This window comes from Cornus florida, unplaced genomic scaffold (genome assembly GCF_030987335.1).
Source record: "Cornus florida cultivar Cherokee Brave unplaced genomic scaffold, ASM3098733v1 CherokeeBrave_3.0.0_Hap2_Chr06, whole genome shotgun sequence".
NCBI lineage: Eukaryota > Viridiplantae > Streptophyta > Magnoliopsida > Cornales > Cornaceae > Cornus > Cornus florida.
This window is the reverse complement of record NW_026775576.1, coordinates 57,466,425-57,472,548: the sequence shown is the minus strand read 5'-3', so window position 1 is coordinate 57,472,548 and position 6,124 is coordinate 57,466,425. Positions and strand designations below refer to the sequence as shown.

General features: G+C 36.2%; 1 pseudogene; it reads right to left on the bottom strand.

The window, feature by feature from the left end:
- Positions 1-4,857: 4,857 nt before the first annotated feature.
- LOC132315191 (small nucleolar RNA R71) lies at positions 4,858-4,956 on the bottom strand (annotated as a pseudogene).
- Between the last annotated feature and the right edge of the window lie 1,168 nt (positions 4,957-6,124).

The following is a 6,124-nucleotide window of genomic DNA, read 5'->3' as shown; positions in this document are numbered from 1 at the left end:
AATTCCTTGTTGGACAAGAATTATAATTTCTTATAGGTCATGACTTTCCAAACAAGAAATTACCTAACATAATACAAGTCTAAAATAGAATCCTAATTACAATAAGAATTTGAGGCAAAATTTCCAACACGACTCAATTCCCCACAACCATGCCAATGCCATGTATAAAATATTCATTCTTCTCAAAGTAATTGCAATGGTCATTCTTATCAATTCAAATACTCAAACTACTCCACAAAAGCTAGCATATGCATTCATAAAGACATTATATCAAACATTGGATAGGCATAGTGAAGAAATTGCATAGTTGAACAACCAAAGAAAGTGTTAACATTTCAATAGCAAGACAAGTATATTTTCCACAACTATAAGCATGTTGTCAAATACATGTATCGAATTCAACATATAATCTCATAATAAAGTAATTAAGCATTCAATTACTAAAACTCACAAATTTAATAAGCAAAATCATGGCATTCATGGTTACACTTTTAACATAGAACAAGTACTTCAAAACTCTCAAATCTAACATGTTTTTTAATGCAATCAAAACAAGTAATGCTCACTAAGAATCAAAGACAAGTGTGTTAGAAACCCTTACCTCAAATAAAGGTAAAACCCTAGCTCCAAAAATTCAAAATCTCCAAATACAAGCAAGATTGGTGCCAAATAAAAGGCCTTGATGTCCAGAGCAAGTTTTCCAACTAACACTTTGGCCAAAACCCACTCTAAGTGGATTAAATATTGGTTTGTTACAAGAAGATGGAGGATAAGGAAAATAGAGAGAGAAAATATAGAGAGAGTGTGTGTTATCCGGATGGAGAGTGAGAGGTATGACCAAATGAAGCCAAAAAATTGGCTTCTAGACTCTCTTCCATATGTATGGTCAATGGGTGGCCCCCACCTTGGCCACCAAGGTTACCATTTTACCTTCCCTAGCTAAATTCTATTACACCCAGCCCACAAAATATCCTACCATGCATATATATATATATATATATATATATATATATATATATATATATATATATATATACATACATGAACTAAACCCTAGGCCCACACAGGACCTCCTGGGTCTGAAAACTAAAAAATGGTGAAATGAACTAAAATATGTTTATAAGAATCCTAGACTCAAAGAAATGTCCTAAACAATCCTTGGAACCCATGTGGCATATAAAACGAGGTACAAAAATAAATATAATAAAAATAAAGAAAAATTTAGAAAAATACGGAACATTACAATCTACCCTCCTTAAAAAGAGAGGCCTCAACCCATCACCATCTCAATGGACACATCAAAAAATCCCAAAAGATACCACCTCACAATACGCACTACTCGACATACCTAACGTCAAAGAAACAATCACACATCAAAGTCGCTAGCAACCCAATGCTTAGCACGCCATCCAAGTACTTTTTATATGACACATCACCTAAAGATTGTTATATTCTACACAAGGGTTAGATCCGACATCCAATGCACTCTACAAAACCATTCAAAGAGTCCCGATAACTCACAAGGGTAATGGTCACAAGACCACTTGACACATCGACGCCAACGCAACTCACCATCTTAAGAGTATGTGTAACACAAAACATGACTCCTAGCTGCCACCTAGTATATTTCAAATCCATGTCGACATAGTCCTCGTCAAACACTACTCACATTACCAATTATATAATCACATCACTACACCATAGACTACCAACCGCAAGATTAAGCAACTTGCCTTATTCGTCGACTCCTAAGGCACCTAAGGAAAACAAACCCTTTTATAACCGTATCAAGGAAGAATCACCCTAACTCTCAAGTGTACCATCAAGTGTTTAAGGTACATGATGAGCACTGAAAAGTGCGCATTTAAACCCCTTAAGCTTGAGTGTTCTAGGACCTTTATCTATCTTACTTTCCCGTTTTAAACTAATTTCGTGTTATTGCCCTTTTTAGGTGCTTATCCCCAAAATAAGCTAATTCAGCCAAATAAGAGCTTAAAAGAAGCTAACTCAAGCTGGATGGAAGAAAGGAGCAAAGTGGAAGCAGATTAAAGCAAATTATGGAAATTCAGCAGGTTCGATCAATCTCAAGAATACTTCAATCGATCAAAAGTTCATCGATCTCAAGAATACTTCGATCGATCAAAAGTTCATCGATCTAGACTCTCCAAGATGGATCCAAGCTCTTTTGTCCTTATCCAAAGATCCCACAAAGTTCGATCAATCCAACAATTCTCAGATCGATCGAAAAGATTCCATCTTATCTTGTTGTACCACCCTACCTACCACTTTTGTCTCTTTCCCCAAAATATCTCAGATCTGCCCTTATCCAAAAAGGCACCGCCATAAGATGATCGATCTAGCCAAAGTTTGATAGATCTCAGCCATGTTCGATCGATTAATGAATAGGTTCGATCGATCGAACCCTCTCAAATCCGAAAAAAATATATTTCCAGCTCATTAAAAGTTGTCTTATTGTGCAATCATTGGAGGAGCACTTGTGCACGAGCCTAGGCCATTGGGTGTGACATTTGAGCTACCTATATAAGGATTATGAGCCACTTTTATGAAAGAATGAGATATAAGAGATATACAAGACACAAGACACAATATTAGAGATTGTCTTAGAGATTGGCTAGACATCTTCTTAGGGCTAGAATTAGCCCTAAACATGCTTTCTTTACCTTGATTTATGTATTTTTTAGGGGATTTGTGTTGTAATACATGTTTTGACATATTTATATACATAGATCTTGTTTATTCAATGATTTGTGTGGTATAATTCTTCCAATTGATCATTTCATTCTATGCATATGTCTATGTATGATAGGATAGATAGTCATATGTTTATCTCTATCTCTTGTGTTGTTGATGCATGTCTATGTGTGTTGATGCTATAGATCTAGAGATTGTCAAGACATAGTGCTTAATAGAATGCTCTTGTGGTTTATTTAATGGTTCCTACTCATTTGTTGATGGATTATGCCTTTCCCTTAGTCTAATTAGTTTAATTTTCATGTCATTAGCTTAGATGTAGTATAGCTACCTTAGTTGTTAAATGGGAGGACAATCCATGCTTGTTGTTTGATGTTCCATACTTATGAATGCAAGTAGTATATTTCTCTAATTATGTGATGTGTTTGGATTGTGAGCTTAAAGAAGGATTAATGACTTAGTTTGATGTATTATGATATTCATTGTGTTGTTTAGACAATATATACTTAATTGGTCATCTATGCTTGTTAAAACAACCACACACACTCACTATTGTTGCAACATATGTTTTCCCCCTTATTAATTGTGAATTGAGTGTATAGAAAGGTGATGCTTAGTGATGATCTCTAAGTCCCAAGACCTCTCTCTCTTATTTTCTCTATCCTTTAATTACTTATTTTATATTGATCTTGTTTAATCTTAATTGTAGTTTAATCAACCAAACAACCTACCTTTGATCACTCGACCTACTAACCCTAAGCATTGTTTCCATTACTAGTAGCCCTCCAATCCCTTGGGACGATCCCTACTCACCTTTGCTATATTTTTAGTTAATGGTAGTAGTGGTATTTATAAATGTAAAACTTGGCTACATTGCATATTCACTATCTTTTGCACATCTTTAAGCGTTGGTGCGGCGACACACCAAGTTTTTGGCGCTGTTGCCGGGGATTTAATTGGCAACACCGTGTTTTGGAAACAATTAGGGATTAATACTCTTTTGATCGTGTCTTTACTTAATTTTTATTTTTGGTTACTTATTGTGTTTGTTCTTATTTGGCTAGGTGAAATTAAGCAAGGAGGTTAAGTAAAGGAGAATTCAAAGCAAGGAGCTAAGCTAAGCATAAAAAGGACTAAGAATCTAAAAAATGCAAAGCATAGCAAAGCTTAGAAGTTGAAAATGAATTGAAGTTGCTTAAGAACCCTTTGTGAGATCTTTCTAACTCAAGCTCTAGTTAAATCGTTGACTCGCATGGAGGCTTGTTTTTCATTTCTTAGATAAATTGTGAGCCCGTGTGGAGGCAATTTACTTTTCTTTGCATGTTGTTTAAGCATGGGAGCATGGGAGCATTGAATGTGGAGATTTGTTGATTGAATTATTGCGGGGGCGAAGTGATTGTTACTTGCTTGTTATTTGTTTTGCTAGTGTATGCATAGTCATAGGTCATTGAATCCTACTCTTGTCCCTCCTAATTTGCATCTTGAATCGGTTGTTCGTAATCCTCGAGGGAGAGGTAGTTCTCATCACTCCATTTCACCAATAGAGGATTTGAATGTCGACCATGTGGAGGACCTTGGTCATATAGACCAATAAGGCAACCTCCACCCTAATGTGCATCATGAAAATGTTCAAGTACCATTAGGCATGCCTAGACCATTCATTCACCCACAACAAGGCCAAGTTTCATTGGGAATGCCTCGGCCAATATTTGCTCCACAACCCCCCATAGTTCAAGCTAATCAAGGTGTTCGTTTAGCACCACTAATTGTGAATCCTCCCATTGCATTAAGAGACCATAATGTGCCAAATGAATACAATGCACCCACTTGCATTCAATTGCCTCCATTTAGAGCACATCACTATGAAATTAAACCACAAATTATTCAAATGCTTCCGAACTATCATGGACTTCCTAATGAAGAACCTTATAAGCATTTGGATGAGTTTCTTGAAATATGTTCCACCGTGAAATACATGGACATGCCAGAGGCAGTTTTAAGACTTAAACTTTTTCCTTTCACCCTAAAAGACAAGGCAAAATATTGGTTCAACAATTTTAGGCCTTTTTCGATAACTTCTTGGGCGGAAATGCAACAAGAGTTCTTGAAATAGTACTATCTGGTTTCTAAGACCAATGCCATGAGAACTTCAATTACAGAATTTTCCCAAGGGGATGGGGAAATGTTTCATGAGGCATGGGAAATGTTTAATGATTTGCTTAGAAAGTGTCCTCATCATGACATACCTAATTGGCAACTAGTCCAATATTTCTTTGAAAGTTTACCGGTTAATCACAAGGGTATGGTTGATGCATCCATGGGTGGTTCTTATCTTGATAGGCATGAAAATGATGTGTGGCAATTGTATGAAAGTATGAGTGAAAATTCCATGCATAGGTCATTATCTTCTAAAAATGGTAGAAACCTAGGTGGAATGAAGAATGTCGGCTTGTATAAAGTTGACAACTCCAATGACATAACCGCTGAGATAAAATCCTTGTCTCAAAGGTTTGATCAATTCTTGATCAACCAAAATTTGGCAAATTAAGTATCTTCCTCCCCCACTCATATTCATCATCGTGCATCTAATGAATCTTGAATGACTTGTTCAAGTGTCTTACATTCTACTTCTAATTGTCCCTATGGACATGTGCAAAATGAGCCCCATGAGCAAGTCAATGCTACATTTGTTAATTAAGGGAATAATCCCTATGGCACTCATTACAATTCAAGTTGGAGGAACCATCCAATTTTTTCTTAGAAAAGCCAAGGGGAAGGCTCAAACCCTCCCCAAGGTGGTTTTCAAGGGAAGTATGTTCCGCCACTAATGCAAGGCTAAGGTTCCTAAGGTTTTAAATCATCATCATTTCAATCACATGGCAATCAATTTTCTAATTCTCATTTTTCCTAATCAACCATCATATTCCTAAGGAAATTCTATGAGTCTCGCCTTTAAAAAAAAAGTTTTGACTGCTCTAGGCACTCTAGAGGCAAACACTCAATTGCTTCATTCTTATTCTCAATCTATTACTAAGCTAGAAACCCAAGTAGGGTAAATAGTTAGTACCTTAAATACTAAAGAAAAGGGGAAGATGCCTTTGAATGCCCCACCAAAGCAACAATGTGTTGTAGAGACTCATTCCTCATCGGAAGGGCACACAATTGAGCATGTCAATACGGTGACAACTTTAAGAAGTGGGAAGATTGTGGACAACAAAGTAGGTGTATCCAATGAAGAGAGTGAACCGATGAAACCAAAAGTTAACACCCGTCCCGTTTCTTATCATATTCCTTCTTCATTACATATGCATGATCATTCAAATGAGAAAGTGTTAGAAAATGATCTGAACAGTGAGTCCAAAATTGATTTGAAAGATGAATTGAACAAGCTTTGAAAAAGGATTTTAAAAAT